The sequence below is a fragment of the Lycorma delicatula genome, chromosome 7 (genome assembly GCF_047948215.1).
Source record: "Lycorma delicatula isolate Av1 chromosome 7, ASM4794821v1, whole genome shotgun sequence".
Taxonomy (NCBI): domain Eukaryota; kingdom Metazoa; phylum Arthropoda; class Insecta; order Hemiptera; family Fulgoridae; genus Lycorma; species Lycorma delicatula.
The window spans coordinates 91,397,391-91,418,823 of NC_134461.1; positions in this window are offsets into that span (position 1 = coordinate 91,397,391).

The following is a 21,433-nucleotide window of genomic DNA, read 5'->3' on the forward strand; positions in this document are numbered from 1 at the left end:
TTAATAGAATCCTTATTAGGAGGATTACGGCGGTACTCTAAACGAAAACATCTGCCATAGCGGGCCTGGCGTTTTCCTCGTCTGGCGACTAGAGGTAAAGACACCTTCCGGAACCGTGTTCATGCTTAATTGGGGGTCTGGTTCCAGGAGGCAGGGGAAAAAGAAAGAAACAAAACATAAACGAAAACGTCTATGAACAGTAATAACAGATCCGCTTTCATGAAACCATAGTACGCACATTGCTCGTTTTCTCCTACACGGTAGCCATTGTGCTCATCTGTCGATCCTTCATGTCGTTACAACGTGCCGACGTGTGCATTTAAAATCGGCACTAACTCTACTACCAAAACTAATGTTTGAAAAATATCGATGCGCGCTAGGTTGCTTTTTTCATTTCTTATGAACCTCTGAAATGCGTTATAAAATTTTTATTTATAATTTTGTTTTTATAATTCGGTTTATATTCCGCATTTTTACCAAGAAGCCAGTTTTATTCTTTTTTCTTAAAATTTTTGTTTATTCTCCTATTGAAAACGTTTTTTATAAGCATACCATCTTTAAATAAAAATAAATATAAACAAAATAATAATAAAACCTTATTTTTGTAATCTTCTTTTTAGATTTCATTATTTTAAAGTCCGAGTTGAACGTTTTGAAAGCCAATTTAAGTTTAGGATGTTGAAGTCAGTTATCACAAATTCGACGTTTAAACGTTTTAACAGTTTGACGTTTAAACAATTGATATATTTTTTTAAATTTTAAATAATGTTTAAAATCAACATTTTTATGGAAAAATTTTATTTTAATTTTGTGTGTATAATTTATAATATAACGTACCTTATAATTTTTAATATTTATAAAGCTTTACCTTCAGTATTTATTTAAATTATTAATAAATAATTTTTGTTTCCGAAAGGAAATTTAATTCACTTAGTTTTTTAATCCCAAGAAAAGATACGAATGTATCATTTACTTTTTTTTTTAATTTATACAGCTTTATTTAATAAAGAATACATTTTATGTGCGAAAATATTTATTGCTAGATTCAATTTGGCTTTTAGTTTTAAGTTCCTTTCTAGTAGTACAATAAATATGTTGTGCAGTGGATTAAATCAGCAAAGGAATCATTGTTTTATAATAATATAGTATTACCAAAAAAAATAATATAAAATAATCCTAAATTATTAACTACAATCCTACTGTTCATTTATTAGGACCTCCCACAATATTTTTATATGCCTCGAAGGATTTTATTGATTTTCTTTTATTCAGTTGCTTCTTAACTGGTGCATATTAAAAACCTTAAGGGTAAAGGCGGGTTTTAAATAAAATGTTGGAACTTTAAAAAATTATTACAGAAACATTTTTTAGGCGAACATGCATATAACGGGTGGTAACATTTATTTAAGTATGAATTTCGGAAGCATATAACGGTTTTAACAATAAATTATAAATCAAAAACAGATCGTTTTCATAAATAAGTGGTTTATATATGTCATAAAATTTTATGTTGAAAATTATACTTTGTTTTTATTTCTTAAAAGAAAGAAAATAATAATAATACAATAATTTCCTGTTTGTAAAATGTCTGATAAAATCAGAAATTCACTTGAGTATGATCTTTTCAACTGGCTGTTATTTCGTTAATATTTTGAACAGTTAACATTTCCGTTTTTCGTTAACAGTGGATGAGGTCAGTTATATCTTCCTGTTAGATAATAATATAGGCTACTTCAAATGTTTACCTAAAACAACAAATGATTCAATAATTTTTATTTTTAAATAAAATAATTTTTATTTTGATCTTCAAGATTGAATTTCTAGTTTTTCCCGACGCCTTAGCACTGTTTGCAGAACTAGAACAAGAAGCAATCGATCAGATTAACCAATTGAAAGAAGTGGCTGAAAAAACAGGCTTTCAATTCCCTTTTATAAAGATAGAAGTAATGGCAAGTACAATTTTAAATATCTTAGAGAAATAAATTATTAGAAGAAAGAAATTAGTAGAAACGGAACAATAAACTAGAGATGGAGGCAAAAAAAAAACACAAATTAGAACTACTAAACTTTACACAAAAAATATTTGTAATAAAAAGAATCTTTCTACAAATGCAAAATTAAGGGATTATAGTGCAGTAGTAAGATCAGTAGTCGTGTACGCCATGACTAACTACAAATTTAATTGGTATACAAAATCTAAATAAGACAGAAAGAAGAGTTTTAAGAAGGCTTTATGGTCCAAGAAGGGCACAAGAAGACCACAGACCAAGATCAAATAAAGAGATACGTGATAAAATTGAAGACCTTGGAAATAAATATAAGAAAACGACCACTAAAATTCTACGGATAAATTATCCGAATAGACCAATCAAGCCTAAACAAAAAGATTTTTAATAAACTCTGGAATTACAAAGGTCAAAATGGCTGTTTAAAACAGATGAAAGAAGAGCTCAAAAAGTACAAAATTACAGTTAATGACTGTCTAGATCGAAAACAATACAGAAAGAAAATTTTTCAATTAAATGTTCCTGTAGGTAAAAAGAAAAACTAAATAGAAGAGAATAAATTGAAGAAAGAAGTGTAAAAAAGAAAGAAGAAATTATGAAAGAAAAAGAAAGAAACCAAATGAAAAGATATTTGCGTGGCCCTTGAAGGCCTGTCCACAGAAAATAATTATTTTAAAAATATTTATATTATAGAACTAACAATAACATAAACCTCCAATATAAATCTGAACGTTTTACGATTTAATTGACTGCAATTCGAAGGCAATAAATTCATATTGGTCCAAAAATAATTAATAATATTCCCTATGATTTAATCAACAATCAATATAGTACTTATGTATCCACAAATGTAAAAAATGGATTAGTTTTTTAAAATTAACTTTTTTTTTAAATTAAATATTGTATAAATTTACTTAGGTGTGCATTATGTCCGAATATTTGTTTTTTTTTCACTTTTGTATTGTTGAAGGATTAGAATTTTAAAGGAGTTAGTCTATAAGATATCACTTGGTTTCTGCCTCAACTAGCGAACAAGTTTTTGACTTATTAAGTAGATGTATTTAAATCATTTATATTTAAGCATATATATATATATACTTCCTTATGTATTTTTTATTTTCTTTTGAATTTGTCTTATTTTGTTACATTGATTATATAATGTATTGTGTAAATTTTGGTTTGGGCAATAAATCGATTATATTGTATTTGGATATGTTCACATACCATAAAATTCCGGGGATGGTTGTGAGTTTTTCTTTGTGTATTTCCCTTTTACATCATCTTTCAACATCACCTGGTTTCATGTACTTAAAACAGAAGTTTCCTAAAATTAGTGATGCAAAATTACTAATTTTAGTAAATTCTGGGTCCACAAATATGATCACTAATACATGATGAAAAGTTTGAGGAACTACTGAATCCACTGGAAAAAGCAGCTTGGCAAGCATTCAGAAATGTTACTAAGAGTTTTTTTTGGGAAATTGAAAAGTAAAAAATTACTATGATATTGTCAACAATCTTACAACATCTTATGAAAAATGTTGTAAGGTTGAAAGATGATATAAAATTAAAGAGTTATCTCAGGTAACTCTTTAATTTCTAAAAAGACAATTTATATTGAAACATATAATTACCATGTTTCACATAACAATGTTGATCAGCGACGCCTTGCTTTCAATAAAAAACTCAGATCTCTCACAGGGACTGTTTGTGGATTTGTTAGTCCCCACTCTTAAAAATAGCGTGATCTTAATGGATATCCAGTAAGGCTGTTTCTCATACATCAGTATCAACGATGGTAGATCCTCCTTTCTCATTACCCATTCTTTTTCCTTACACGTAACTTTTTTCCCCCATTTATGGTACTAAAATTGTAGGTAAATCTTACTGATGAAAAAATCTACTTGTAGACTGATTCCGAAACTACTTGTTTTATCATGTGATATCAATATTAATCGTGAAAAACCAGGCTTATAAATCTCCTATTAATACACAAAAATATTTGACCAAAATTTTCAACAAAGCTTTCTCATTTAATGTTACATAAAAATAACTTTTAATTTACTTAATATATTATTATTATTATTATTAGTTATGAAGTAACAAAATTTAAATAATTTTATTTTCTAAATATCTCGTTGTCTTTTTCTCCTATTTATAAAAAACTTCTGAAAGTAATGAAATTTATAGGAAAGTTGAAAAAGAATTTATAGTGCAGTTTTTTGAAGCCAGCATTATTATTTATTTTATTTTATTTTACTTTCCTGGCATCATACCCATTGCAGGTGCAAGAAGGATAATCGTATTTCGATTTATATATAATCTGCCTAGACTTGTACAAAAGTAAATAAATGTCTTTAAAAATACAACAAATTAACAGAAATCATTTACCCGTATTAACGTAATAAAGAATCCAACCCTACTAAACGGCATATGTATGTGTGTCTGTCTGTATGATTGTGGGCCCTCCTTAGCTTAGTACCGGAATGTACCGATCACTAGCGAAAAATCCCGTTTCGTTACTACATGTTTTGTGGTGGTCAGGTGTATAGTTGTTCGGCCTTTCATTCGGAGGTCTCGAATTCGAATCCCGGTCAGGCATGGCATTTTCACAAGCTACAAAAATTTTTATTCATCTCATCCTTTGAAGTAATACGTAACGGTAGTTCCGGAAATTAAAAAAAAAAGAGTTGTATACTTGTTATATTGTATATATACATATAGAATATACGCGAAATATCTATTAATAATATATTTTTTTCTTATTTGTGTAATTGTTTTTCTTCATAAAATCGATTATTTATATTAACACTAAGGTTTAATTTTTCCTTTTTTATTTGTAAAAATAAAAATGTTTCACTTTTCTTTTTACTCTTTATAAATTCTCAATTTTTTCTTACTCTTATTAAATAAATTTGTTTAATGCTCTATTGTTAGTCTTAAAATATATTAATAAATTTTACTACCATAATTCATTCATTCGATATCGTAGCAGATCTTAAAACACAACTATTCTCGATACACAAAAATCGATACTGAAAATAAAATCGATGATTATCCATTTAGAATAGTATATATGATTGTTCTATTGGCCTTGCAATTACAGTTAAACATACATATAAGCAAAACACGTGGGTCAAATCAAATGGTAAAGAGTAAAGGTCAAAATTAGAAGAATTTTGAATCCTATACATCCTCCTTAGCGATTTATTGATTTAATGCCTTTTATTATTGTGTCAATGAAATTTAGTTTCGTATTACGATATTTGGTTTATATTGAGTAAATTAAATATAATACATATGTATATAAATAATACACTAATTAATTTAATTTATATTTAAACTTCCACCTCTCGTATTGAGTGAATTTGCAGTAGGATATTATGGATCTTGATGAAAATGTTGTGCATATGTTGAAGTGTTGAAAAGATGCCTAAACCGATCTAAACCAGATTTAATTGCAAAGATTTGCTGATAATTTTTCGCTTTTCCTTGATCAATTTTCGTCATTCAAAAAGAAAAAAAATTTACACAAGCGGTAATCAATTTTGGACACCTAATAATAGCATTCCGAGGTGCCGCCTGCCAGGGCAACCTGCCCGGAGGACCAAGCTGCGGAGACGTGCCGTAGGTACGCCCTGCAGCTAGTATTTTTATATAGACTTTTAAAACTCTAATATTTCCACATAAGTAACCGATGAATTAATTTTTGTTATTTTGATGAAATTAAGTGATTCCGATATCTTTATATTTTGCATATTACTATTTTATTATACGGTTTAAGTTACTGTTCTTACATTAATTTTCCATTTTTAAACTTTTAAAAATTTTGTATATATAGAAACACCCAAAAATGCGATAAAAATCCTCTTTCTTTATGTAAAATTCATAAATAGTCTATAATTGCTTTAGAGGCCTATTTTACTTATTTACGTGGTATCGTAGCTGTAGCACTAAGCTCCAAGAAGGAAAAATATGATCTGTCAAAAAAGTGGAATACGGGATTTTTTGCACCTCTCGATGTTTCATGAGATCTCCCAGATAAAATTGGAGGGTTATGTTTTACTTAAGTATTTATATTTGTTGGCGTGATTAAATAACTTTTGATTCGATAATAGACAAATTTTGATGAATTTTGGCACAGTGACTAGTGTATATGGGGCAACTTGTTGAAAAAACTTGGAATCAATATCTCCAGATGACATAGATAAATAACTTTTTGGGGTTAATTTTCTTAAAATTTTACAAACATAACACCAAATTATAGTAAGCTCAATCCGTGCGTGCATGTTTATCTTACCATTTAAAAAAAAAAAACATTTGTCCCAAAATTTCTTCCCTCCCCAGAAATCGAAAAAACTCTTTTTATTTATTACATATTTTTTAACCAAAATTTTTTTTATATCTTCTTATGCTTAGTAGTAATGCAAGTAACCCCCAAAACATTCAAAAATTACTTTGGGCAATATAAGAGGCTAGGGACGGATCAAAATTTAAAATATATATTTTTTTAACACTTGATCACCACTTTCTCAAAAAAGATCTTAATAACTTTTTATTGGTTTACATTTTCCAGTGAATTTTTTTTTTAGTTCTTCCATTTTAAATAGTAAACATAAAAAAATCAAAAACATTTCTTGGAAGGTGATTTTGGACGTGGGGAGCAGAAAAATCTTTAAAAAATACCCATTTTTTAATTTTTAAAATTTTTATAGTTTTATTTAAGCATATAGCGTTTTATTTATATTAGTTTTATAATATCTTACAAGAAAACTTCCTCATAAATTACCCCCATCCCAAACAAAATAATATAAAAAAATAAATATAAATTAAAAACAAAGAAAAATAATTTAAAAAATAATAACAGATATTTCAACCTACCTACTTAATTATTTTTGTTTTTTAATTCTGTATGTAGCTTTACCGGAATAAAAATATTTTTTTTCAATCTTTATAGCTGCGCTAGAACTTACATTTTTACATACTTATAGAAATTAATTTTTGTATACGTAGTCTAAAAATATTATTTCATTTATTATTATTAAAATAATTTCAGATAGCACATATATATTTCGATATATTTTTATAAGTTTTTATTGATTTAAATAAAAAATCAATCAGTTTATTAAAAAAAATTTAACTATTATTTTTTTACGTAAATAATTATTCGAATTAATTAAAATGCATTGGAGGTAATGATTTTCAATATTTTGAAATTTTTGAAGGATTCAATTTTAACAATGATATAAATTGAGAGTAAGTTTGATAACATTTTTTCCAGTTTTTTTTTTTATATAATTTTTATGTAAATTGATAGTTGCTTTCAAAATTAAACCAAGAATATAAAATGTAATAAACATTATAAAATTAAAAAAAAAAAAATTATTTATATAAAATAATGGAACCGAATCAAGACAATGTAATATGATACACGTATAGAATTATAAGATTCCCACTGCCCCTACTGATGCTGTATATTTTATATATAATATATATTGGTTTTGAAAGGTTTAAAACGAGATATCTCGATTTTTGATGATTTTATTAAAAGTACTACTACATATCTTGTTCGGAAACTCACATTACCTGCCCTACCAGAAGACCATATAACATTCTCTAACTTGACGCACACATATAGAATATCCTTATTTTCTCGCTAGACGGAGAAAAAACTTTTTTTGTCAATTTTCAGACCGATAATTTGTGTTAAAAAAATTCTTTCAACATCATGGTACCACAGCGAAAAGCAGCTGCGTTGATTGCAACAAGATTTATTTCATTCGGAAAAATAGGGAAAATGTTATGCGCATTGTATGTATTTGATTTACCTTTATTTATCTTTGAAATATTTAAAAATATTATATCTAATTAAAATGACTAAGTAGCCGACATTACTTTCAGTTTGTTCGATTTTTTTAATAAAAATTTTTATACAAGAATTTTAAGAAAATGAAGTTCATTTAACATATATTTGTAGTTTTTTTTAAATTTCTATTACGTTTCAAGGTATTTAGGATGTGGTATGTAAACTGTTAACTTTTAATAAAATTACCTTTAAAATAACAAAAAAAAACCTTTTGATTTTTTCTTTTTAATTAACACCAACAACCTTTTTTTTCAATTTTATTATATTCCTGAAAAAAAGGATATTAATTTTTATTGTCGTTATATTATCGGTATAGAAACCACTAAAATAATATAATTTTAAAGTGATTGAGACATGACATGTGAGGTTCAAACAAATTATTCAAAGCATCTGTAAAATAGGAGTATAAAATGAACGACTCGTCTGTCCGGCTGTAAATCCACTGCAACAACACCCGCTTGCTTCGCTGTTCTGCTCCCTTTAAGGATCATTTTTAATGGTCTAACTCTGTAGTGTTGTTGAACTGTTCGTCTTTCATTCAGTCCCCTTATAAATATTTAGATGCCGCAATACTCTTTTCTAACACAACCGCAACCAATCCATATATATATATATATATGTATATACACACGCTGGAACTTAAATCCCAGTATTGTTGTTTATTTAAATTAGGCGTGGGCCAGGTTACAAATATATGATTGCAGTAAATCCATCCAGACGCCTTCTATTCAGTTAAAATGTGAAGAACATAAGCAGTATGAAATTTTTTTTATTTTTTATTTACCTTTAACAAAAATAAAAATTATTCGATCTTTCTTCATGCTATCCGTTCTATAATAGCTATTGTCATGATAATAACAATAGCAATAATAACAATGACAATAAAAAAGATAAAAATTGTTTAGTTATTTGTTTTAAATCGTAAAATACTAAATTCAATAATACACTTTGACGTTTTCAAACGTTTAGTTAGAATATTCAAACTTGTTAGTTTATATGTATAATAGTTAAACCCTTATACGTTAAACCATTCACGTTTAGTTTAGGTATGTCATGGTTCAATCGTTTTCTTATAATGCAAATATTGTTTATGATATGTAAGCAATTTCATTTTCATATACCATAGATTTTTATATCCCACTCTTATTAGCAAGTATTATATATTGGGCTTGTAACTTTATAAGCACAAAATATAATTTGCTGAATTTTTATTACATAACTTATCATATACCACCTTTATTTTTAACGTGTTTTTTTCTAATATTTATTCCTTTGTATTGTTATAATAAATATACACATAACAATTATAATTTTATTTCATTTACTTATTTATGTATTATTTAATATTCTAGAAAGCAATTAATTTTTATTATTATTATTATTATGTTTATTACTATTATTATCATTTTTCTTTTCCGTCGCGTGATTGCGGTATTAATCTGTACTAACGGGCTACGCCAATTCATACAAATACTATTATAATTCTGTAAAGAAAATCTAATAATGTTGCATGTTTTGAGTATGATTGATTTCTGGAAATTTCTCTATATGTGTATATTGAATCCTAACTATACTTGATATAGTGTGAATGTGTGAGGTGTGACCCGAAACTAACATAAAGAAGGGGATGATGATGACTTTTTCTTATTTCCAGAGTCTTTTTATTTCTCTTCCTAGATCGATGTATTTGGATATCTTTTTGGTGTCTTTAATTTGGATGTTTGTGTCGTTGGGGATGGCATTTTCGATTAGATAGGTGATTTTTTCTTTTTTTTTTGTATTGGAGGGTGATGTCTAGTCTATTGGCGGGAATTTTTTTCCATATGAATGAATGTCGACATCCCATTATAGTTTGTATTTAGTATTTTCGAGTATAAATATTGGTATATTTGTAGTAGGGATCTGTATTTTCGATAAGTTTGTATATTTTGGCTAGTGTACGTTTTATAATTTCGGGTTGCTATGACTAGCAACTTACGTCATAATCCATCATTATTATCCCCCTCATTATGTCATAACTTGGTCTATGTCCAATGTCTATGTCTAATATCTATGTCTAATGTCTATATCCATGTACAGACATGGTCTTAGATGGAAAGTAGGAAACCCTCTATTTAGGGAACAGGTATTTAGGGAACAGGTTATCATCCTGAAACCAGGTGTATGATGGTTTTTTGTCGAGTAACCTTATGTGTCGTGGTATCTGTGTTTTCCATGGCATGTTTTTATGACTAGTTGTTCGTCTTTTCTTGTTATGAGTGTTCGTGTCTGCTGTGTCGCTTCTGTGGAATAGGGGGAAGGGTGTGCAGCTTTTGTCTACTTTTACTATCACTGTATGTATGCTGATTTGCTTTGTATGAAAGAAATTCCTGAAGGTCTGTATTTATTCCGTGTGTTATGACTCTATGTGTATAATTCCTCTCTCTTCTCTTTTCTCTCTATGGTAAGTCTTTCTTTGCATGTGTTCAAATGTGGCATCCTGTGTTTAGTGAGTTCTGATCTGATAGGGATATTAACGGATAAGCATAGACCTATGCTTTGGTGGCTTCAGTCATATTTGACTGACCGCAGACTTAAACTCAGGGAGGCAGGGAAACTTTTAACTGAATATGGTGCATCCTCTGGGATTCCGCCAAAGAATGAAAAGGTCATTTAAAGAAGAAAAAGAAGACCCACAATGCGACCCGTCGTCACGGACTGGAATCCGGAAGAAGACCCCAGCAGAGTAGCAACGTGAATGGCAGCCACAGAAGACGAAGATGAAGATCTGTAACTCTTTAATACACAATGCTTAAAACTTACAATTTAATTCAATCAGCACATGCGACTCCCTCCGGAGAAGGGGGTGCATTGCTCCCTCCAAACAACTAGGACCCCGTTTTGGCGTATTCCTGCTACCCCATAAGGTGATAGTACCGAGAGGACTTCAGCAAACGGTCCTGAAGGGGAATTACGCCGGGAGCACCAGGCTGAAAAAGCTTAATCTCCCACTGTCGGACCCAGTAATAAACTGAAAACGGTGGTCCAAACGGATGGAACGCACATCACCAAATCCGCCCATAAATAAAACTTAAAACCTATAACCGACATTAAAAGAAAACCCGTGAAACACGCCCGATTACAGAATCATACAGCAGCAAGGGACATTGTCCAGGCTCTGCGATTTGTAGGGAGAAATGGTGATACTCCCGCCACTCTTTCGTTGCGTTCCGTGGGATTCCGCAGGCTGTAATTTTATCCCTTTAATATATTCATTACCGATTTTTCCATTGGACTTTAATCAACCATTTTCATTTGAAGATCAGTACTGATGTTTTTCATGCCCGTAATATACTTCAACATGACATTACCTTATTGTAAAATAGTCTGAAAATATATGCCGCAACTTTAACCCACCGGATTGGTCTAGTGGTGAACGCGTCTTCCCAAATCTGCTGATTTGGAAGTCGAGAGTTCCAGCGTTCAAGTCCTAGTAAAGTCAGTTATTTTTACACAGCTTTTAATACCAGATCGTGGATACCAGTGTACTTTGGTGGTTGACTTTCAATTAACCACACATCTCAGGAATGGTCGAACTGAGAATGTACAAGACTACACTTCATTTACACTCATACATATCTTCATTCATCCTCTGAAGTATCATCTGAACCGGAGGCTAAACAGGAAAAAGAAAGAATATGCCGCAACTTAAGTACATGAAGACTGCAGCAATTTAATACAGCCGAAAGACTCTGTAGTTAAATATTAGTATATTTATATTTATATGTTGCATCAGTCGGTCATAATTAGAATAGGTAGTATCATGACTTACGAATTAATATAGATTCTAAACTTCTATTTTCTCAGCAAATTACCGACATAGTTTCTTGGGGAAGGAGGAACTTAGGTCAATTTCGTGGATTGGGCTTAGTTTTGTGATACTAACTACTTTGATCAGATTATTTGTTGATTTTATTCGTCCAATTTTGGAGTACTCCTCGATTATATGGAGCTATGGCAGAGCATATACTGTTAATAAGATTGATGCTATTAAAACGAAGTTTTGTCATATTCTTGCCAGTAGAGGTTTTGTTGATACTCATTTTTTTATTAAACTGTGCCGAGTATTAAGATTAGATTATTTACATGGGCGCTCCAAAAGGGTCGCTGTAATTTTCTTATACAAGTCTTTTCACTCGCATATAGAAAAATCCTTCTCCTTGATTGGGTTGAAAGTACGTTACGGCAATCCTCGACACTACAGGCGGTTTTACTACATAGTTAATTCGATGATAGCTCCTGTAGCAATATGTGTTGTAATTTTGAATAAGGTTACAGAATTCATTAACGTTTTCGGGACTATTATAAGAAATTTTAAAATGCAATTATGGGGCCTTCAACAGTGTTATTTTCAGCGATTGAATTGAGATAATTAATACTTACCTGGCGTGGAGGTTACCGTGATCACGAATTGGGATAATTAATGTCTTCTTCTTAATTTTATTGTTTATTTCTATTTTATGTTTCTAAATTTCACGTTCTGTGTTCTATGTTATGTATTTAATGTTTTTTTGTTACATATTCTCTGTTGTATTATGTTGAATTCATGCAGCATACAAAGGTTTACGACTGTTCTGTTGGCACTGTTTTCCCCCATTATATGTTATAACCTGGTAGTTTGGGCACATTCTGTGGGAGGAAACGGCAGAGTGTAAGGAAGTGTGTGAGCCCACAAAAAAAATATTAAAATTTTTATTAAAAAAAAACCATTTGAACAAACCTGGACAAACTGTTATCGTGAAAAAAACCCAACATGTTAATTTAAATTGGATAAAAACTTTTATTTTTGTATTTATGAACAGTTAAGACAAAATCACGGAAAAAATTAAGAAAGAAATTAATGTTGTGATCAGAACAATGAATTTAATATTGATGAAAAAATAGTTGTACGTTCACCGGTACAAAAAATTTGAATTTTTCCTGCCGGATGATTTTTTTTTTTTTAATTGTGCTTAGTATACTCACAGAATACTTATTACATTTTTTTTTTATTATAGCTGGTTTTAATTTAAATTTGAAAACTGGACGTTGATTATCGTTCACCATCAGGAAATCAAATCACAAAAATGATGGAGGGAGACGATCGTCGTCCTTGACATAAAAGTAGTATTTACGTAATACTGAAAAAAAAAAACAATGAATTATCAGTATCTATTTATTTTCCTTATTTTATAATATTTTAATTTTATAATATAATTTTTTTATAAAATTGCAAATCAATTTTATTTTTTATAATAACATAAATTATATATATATATATATTTGTAACATAGATAAAAGAACCAGATAATTTTTACTGAGCGGTAATTTATATGGCAATACTTTTAACAAGAAAAAAAGATTTAGTTTGGTATTTAATTTCGGAAAAAAATTTTGTAAAATGTCATAAAAATTTACAAAGAAAATTGTGCAAAATCTAAAGTAAAGTCAGTCAGTTTAAAATAAAAAGTAAATAGAAAGCAGAAGGAAAGTTTTTAATATTTGGAAAAATAAATTCCGCCATATATAGAAATAAATACAAGTGACAAAAAGTTATTAATTTTAAATCATAAAATCAAAAATAAAACTGAAAATGAAATTTGAGAAATATTTATTTTGTTTTTTAGGGATGACGGTCATCCCCATCGTTCTTAATATAGCACGACTTGGATGACAATCAATGCGTTAACGAGTTTACCGAAAAGGGATATAAAAAAATCTAATATGGACACTACATGACTTCCTTGTACGCCTATTAAATTATATACACACATTATTTGCTGCACTTCATTTAAACTTATTTCATTTGAAAGTGAGATATGATCCTCCAATTCTTTAATAAAAAGATCATATTTTTGTTGTTATTATTGAGTTATTGTAAATTTTTTTTACAATCGCATGTTAATAATTATTAATAAATCCATAAATTTAAGTGAAAAGAAAGGAAATGAAGTTGGATTCGAACCGATGTGCCTTCACCTTGTAAGATCCAAATATTTCATTAATTAAAATTTTATTTGTCTATAACTCTGGAACCAATGAAAATAAATACCTCTTATGATATATCGCTGAAAAGCTCTCAATAAGAGCTTATTACTGCAGTTAAGAAAAAGTCCAAACCCAAATTGTTTGGATTTTGGGTTTTTTGGACACTTTTCGTCTACTCGATTGCAATCAAAAGGAGAAGTGCACAACTAGATGTTACAACAATCATAAATTAAAAATTTCAACATCGTATGGCTAATCGTTTTTGAGTTATGCGAGATACATAAGAACATATATATTTATATACGTACACACAGACGTCACGTCGAAACTAGTTAAAATGGATATTTCTATTGAAAACTGAAAACCGAACATTTTCGCGATCACAATACTTCCTTTACTTCCTATAAGGAAGTAAAAAGGCTAAAAGGGTTTTCAGAGGAGCAGAAGTATGGAATTTGAAGAAAAAATAGGTAGAGTTTGGCGACGATTTTTTGACTTTATGGTTTTATCACATAAGCTTGAAGATAGCGCGTGGGATATGGAGATACAATTTTGTGGCATGTGAAAAATGCCATGCTTTACCGGCTATCGAACCTGGAATTTCCGGATGAAGGCCAAGACGCTACCATTCCGCCACGAAAATTGACTTTTTAGGCTTAACATAAAAATTAAGGAATAAAAATAGATAATATAATTAGAAAAATTTTAAGACGTGTGAAGTTGTGAATATTATCAACAATTTCATTAGACAAGTAATATTAGTAAGGTTAATTACGTAAAAAATTATTAAATCTGATACTATCTGATTAAGGGATACAGACCTGCAGTGGATCGGAGAGAGACGTTATTGAAAAAACAGTTGCCAGAAATTTAGTGGTAGAAAATTAGGATAGAAGAATCCAATAGAAACTGATGATGAATACAATAAAAGTATTGTGTTTGAACCCCTAAATTAGACATGTAATAAAAAGTGTTCAGAAAGTCGCTGTGTAGTATGCTATAGAATTAATTGGTGTAATCTCTTGTTTCGGCGTTAGGTTGGTTGCCCTGTGGATTCGTTGGGCATTGCTAAGTAATAAAGCAAGACTCAGTTGTTGAAATGTGATTGAATGAGCTTCGTTTGGTTTCTTGTTGTTTCGTTTATTGGAATTAATTGCGAGAAAAGTAAAGGTTCTTTCGGTAAACGGACGGATTTTGCTCGTTGAATACGTCTTTCGTGAAGGTTATTGATTTAGTAGTATACTGATTTACACAAGTATGCACATGTCTCTAACTGCTGCACGAGTCTCCTTTGCACTGACAAAAAGTGGGAGTTTGGTGTAAAATTTCACGTACAGGCGAATTTTCATGACATTCTTTCATGGCACAGTGAACAGTGAACGAAACATACAAATGGTCCAACAGTGTGTAAAAACTATACCTGCAGATCTGAAACGTAGTTTCAGCAGAAAAGTGCTACTGCTCATACAGCCAACAACATTATGACTTTCTTGGATCATTGTTTTCATGAATAAGTGATCTGAAGAAGAAGTTGTGACCATCTCGGTCTCCTGATTTATCTCCTACTGACTTTTTCTTGTGGGGATACTTAAAGATGTTGCTTACAAAACTCATCCTCATACCCTTCCCGAATTGCAGAGCGAAGATGAACGATGTGTCGCTGAAATTCCTCAAAAAATATGACAACATGTGGTTAAGAGCATGAAACGTCCTATTCAATTACGTGTATCGCATAATAGAGGCCTCTTTCAAAAACTATAATAACTTACTCATTTTTCCATAAGGCAGCATCACTTTATGAATACCCGTTAGAATATCAATTCAGATACCCTTTTATTTAACATCTAAGTTCAAAATATATATTAAAAAATGTTTTATCAGGTCTTGAATAGAAAATGATTTTCTGATCTAAAAGAATGTCTTATAAATTATTTATTTATTGCTACATTTTAAAACAATCTGTTATTAATTTATAGTTTATGTTTTTTTTTTTTTTAATTTATCAATAAGATGAATTGGATAAAAGAAATTATTATAACGTAATACAGCTCACGAAAGTTTTATCAATTCAAATCATTATTGTTTTTTTATTGATCTAAATAAAAATATGTTTTTTATTACCATTAACTATTTGTTTATTATGACAGCTTCAGTTAAGTAGATATGGTTTAATACTAATGATTTTCTGGGTAATACGCCTTGTAAATAAAAATAGAGAAAATAAATTGAACAAAGAAACAAACGATTCGTCTGTAAACATACAAAACAGTGATTTTGAAGGTCATTCGATGTTACCTTGGCATGCTCTTTAGCAATCAAACATATATTGTAGGAACAAACTAGAAAGGGAAATTGATAGTGAAAACCAAAGCTAAGGGTTTTAGAATTACGTACCAGTGGTTGCCAATTAATGAGAAAGGGAAACGAAGAATTATTTGCAAATGAAGGGGTGCGTACACACAACAACAAACACCAACAGAAAGAATCGCTCGAGTGAGATAATAATATAAAGAAAGAGAGAAACAGGTGGCGTTGCAAGAGGAGATCCTCATTGAATATGTCAGGCTATTAGTTGACCTAACCAGTGAAGTGAAGTGATCAAAGGGATCCTCAGCAGGTCGGATGGATAAAATGGGATGATGGGAGTGTTTGTTTTTTTAACAAGTAATTTCTCAGCAATCAGCCGGGGCCTAATTTAATGAAAACAGCTCATTAAAAGTCTGATGTTTGTTTTACGGGTGCAGCTGCCGACATGACCGGGTATTAACGTTAATCATACCTTTCTGTCTATGCTAACCTCTCGAACCCCCCCCCCCTACTCCTTCTCCATCGTTTCTTATATCAACCTCACTCCTTCCAATCCACCCCTACCATTACGCTATCTCTTATTTCATCCACTTACCACTCCTCTTGTCTCTGAACTGCTGCTTTTGTGGCATTCAACAAATGTATCATCTTAACAAAACAAATTCAATCCAATAAACAGCTTTCATTTTCATGATCATGCTCGTTAAAATTATCTATAAGTTATCAGTTAACAAAGAATTTATTTATAAAATAATATAAATAATACTATAGCTTAATTTGTTTTATCAAACCAATTATACGCTTACAAAACTGACAATAAAATCTGGAATGTTATAGAAATAATTATGTGCTGAATAAAGTGATCAATTTTTTTATAAGAGTGGCTTTGAACAAGGAAAAATTTTTTTTTTTCATATATTTTTTTTTTTTTTTGATTTTGAGTGATTTAAACCTATTTTAAAGAAAGTAATTTAGTTTGAAAATAAATAAAAATAATTAAATGTTATTAAAGAAGTTCATAATAAAAAATTAATTTTTTTAAATGTGGTAAACTTACTTTCATCTCCTTTCTAAGATATCGTAGTTCTATTCCATGCTGATTTATTTTCTTAAGCTCATCTTGTAATATTTTTGTTCTTTCTCTGGAATATTGTGTTTGTTAAGTGTCATAATTATTATGTTTGTAGATGATCTTATATGAACCATATATCATTTATAAAAAATTAAACAGCCATTCTCAAGAATAATAAACATTCCATACAAAGTTTATTATGTAAAGTGATGAGTAAAATGGATTTATTACTTTCTTTATTGAGCCATGAACATTATTACACATTAGCATGCAATCGTACTGGAATTTACATGATATTAAAAACCCTATTAGTGATACCTTTACTCTGTTCATTATAGGTAATGACCGTTTAGTGAACATCATTACTCCCAAAGAAAGAAATCCCGACATTTTTACCTGTAATGATTTAGATGAAATCACATCCACAATAAAAATCGGGACAGGTATAGTATAAAGGAATAAATTAATATATTCCTCTCTGTAAAAGAAATAAAATAATAATAATAATAATAATGTAGGAAAATATCATTTACCTGATATGGAAAAAATGTTTGTTTAAAAAGTAAATAAATTTATCTATTTATTTATAATTAATTGATTATCAATTTTTTGATTTAAAAATATTTAATTTTATGAATTACTTATTATGGAGAGTAATAATGTCTTGTGACTCTCAAATTGAAAGAAAATTAACCAGAAACAGAAATATAGATTCATTTTTATTAACGATCGTAGAAAAGAATTATATCAAAGAAACGATTTTAAGAGAAACTGGAAAAAAGTTATTTAATCATATAATTGATCATAATAATTTCTTAATTAGAATTGCGTTACAAATGTGCTTAAACTTAGACAGCAATAAAGTAAATAAACAACAAATAGCTAAAAAAAATATAAAATCATATAAAATACGTACGTATTAGTCAATCCATACAACATTTCTAACTTACCAATTGAAAAATCAGACAAATAAAAGAGCTCAAGAAAACACCAAAGATTGAAAAAAAGAAAAGATAATTACAACTTATAAGGTTTACTAACGATAATTTTTAAGAAAAATATGATTTAGTTCAAGTAAAAGTATTCGAAATCATCACGAGTCACCAGAAAAAACTATTAATTTTATTAGTCTGTCCAAAGATTTTTTTTTAGCGTGGAGAATTTTAATTCACCACCGAAGTTAGAAGCTTTTACGTGGGAATATGGAAGTAGAAGTTTTGTAATGAATGAAAAATGCCATACCTGACCGGGATTTGAATCCGAGACCTCCAGGTAAAAGACCGATACATTACCACTCCGCCACGGAAATATAAGTGGTAAATATTTATATCTAGAAAACTGTTTTTTATGATTTTTTTTTTAATTTTTCACCTACCAATTTTATGATGAAAATTAAACAAAATATTAGTATTTAACTCTTCATATGTATGTATATATTATTTTTTTTAATTTCATTGAGTTTGGTAAACGCGTAAAAATGATGTAAACTTTTATTGTTTTGTTATGCAGCATAACTTTTATAGATATTTAACTTTCTTAATTAAACAATAATAAAAAAAAAACGTTTGATACAATTATAACTTTCTTAACAGATTTCAAAATGTATGGTATTGCTTTAGGTCGCCTGGTAAGATTGGGGTGTGAAATTGAATTTTCTTTACTTATGAATAGTACGAAAATACAATTCGCTTAAAACGTAATTTCTATATATATATATATATATATATATATATATATATATATGTTTATAGGCCTATGTATGAAATTTGTAGCTCAGAAATCAGAAATTTCCAAAACTGCTAGATAAATTTTACTGAAATTAGGTTTGCTGTAGTGCATCTGAAATTATTCGCAAAAAATTTAATGAAGATTGAGTTGTTCTTGAGTTACGCTCGATTTTTCCGAAATAATTGAACATTTTATGGATCAAAAATCTCTAAAACTATCAAATCAATTTCATTGTAATTTAGACATGCTTTAGTAGTGTATTTGAAGTTGTACGTGTGAAAATTTTATGAAGATTGGTTGAGTCGTTCTTTAGTTACGCTAAATTTAAGATCGAAAACAGACAACATAACCTCAGTTTGAGATTATGATAACTGTATTTGTATATTTTTTATAAACGCTTATTGAGTGAGTCAAAGTGGTGAATGAATTTAAACTTGATGCTTCTGTATAGGGTCTAATTACTTCATCAAATTACGGTTATAATAACTTAATTTTCTTATAAACAGAAAATATATTTTAATATTAAATTTCAAAAAAAAATTTTCCTCTTTTTGTTTTCTAAATTAACTTAAGTTTTATATATATTTTGGGGAAAATTATTCAAAATAAAATAACAAAAATTCGGTCATCTTGCATAGAAATGCGTAAAAATATTTTTAATATACTTTTCCAAATTCTTCAACGCTAAAATGTTCATAAAATGCTCCTAGATCTAAAAAATCAACCTTTTCATAACACTGAAAATTAAAATACATCATCTATAGCTTCAGTTTTCCTACAAACAATTTGCTTTTAATTTTCATGTAAAAGATTCAGTCTGGTAATACCACTTCAATAGCATAAAATGTTTATATGAGAAGTTCTAATTTACAATTTAATAAATTCTATAACAACTAATCATTTAACTGTCTTATTATTTAGTCTAGACTATTATTAAAATGAAAAAATAATCATAGAAAATAAAAAAATCAAATTATTTATCAATCATAAAAAGCTAAAAAAAAGTTGTTTGTCTGAATCGTGCATTTTTTTAATCTCTAGACTATGATGTTACTATATCAGTTTTAAAATCCAGACGGAATGATATTTAGGTATGTATAGATATATTGAGGCTCGTTTGATAGAATTTAGAGAATGTTAAAAGAGGAGCATTCCAATACACGTTTGAAGTTTGAAGTTTTATGCTGTGTGTATCTTTCTCTCTCAATTACTCCCTCTCCTCAATTTCTGTGTGCATGTGTCTATGTGTTTACACACACACACACACACCCACACACACACACACACACACACACACACACACACACACACATATATATGTGTGTGTGTGTGTGTGTGTGTGAGAGCTAACAAGAGTACTCATGTATATATCTCTTTTAATAATTAGAAAATATAATTCAATTCGAAAAATATAATTTGAAAATGATTTATATTCAAATTTTAGGAAAAAATATTTTAGACCAAGGTTTTCGTTTTAAGAGAAAATAAAATGATAGTATTAATTTTATTTTATTTTTTGCTTTCATATTTGTTAATTTTTCCTTTCTTTTGTTAAAAAATTTTTCTCAGAATTACTTTTTGTTTGTTATATAGTTTTTCTTTAACAGTTAAACTAGAAATTATTTATTGTTTTTATTATTATTATTAATATTATTAATTTAGATCTCATCAATTTTTTTATATTGTTACTATTTAATTTAATTAAAATTATTTTTATTTATTTTATGTAGCGCTTTTAACCTCTTTATTTCATTTATTATTATTTTAGTAATAAAATTTTGATCCAGAAACATTCGTTTTCATTTTATGCCGATAAATCCCGCCCTCTGGCAGGCGTTACGCGTAACGTATGACTTGGGTATAATAATAATAACAATAATATCAATTTGACCAGAACAAATATTGAAAAACAAATTTGCAGACATTAAAAAACAAACCCCGCCGAAAAATTAACTTGTATTATAGTATTTATCCTTTTTATAAATTTTAGAATGTGTTTGTAATTACTTATTTTTTATTGTAATTAAAGTAATGAACGATTATAAGAATCCCTAATCTATCAAATATTTGTATTTTTCTATGACCGTTGGTCACATACTATCAATCGCTTGTAAACTCGTTGGTTTTCCTGCATTGCTTCCGTAGATTTCATATTAATCTGGGAAGCTTATTATGAAACAAAAAGTAAATTTAGTACTTAAATAATTTTTTATTTATTTGGTAATGGTATATATTTACTTTGGAATGTAGTAGGTATTATGCCCAACATAACGTGGCGAAAGGGAAAAACATTTTTAAAACTCTTGGTTTTATCTAATTGATATTTTTTTTTATATTCATATGTGAATTTATTAAATAATTTTTATGGGTTAGTGTCAATCTATGAATATGTATATACCGGTGGGGGGGGGGTGCAAAAGTAGGTATATAGTTGTAGAGTTCTAGAGT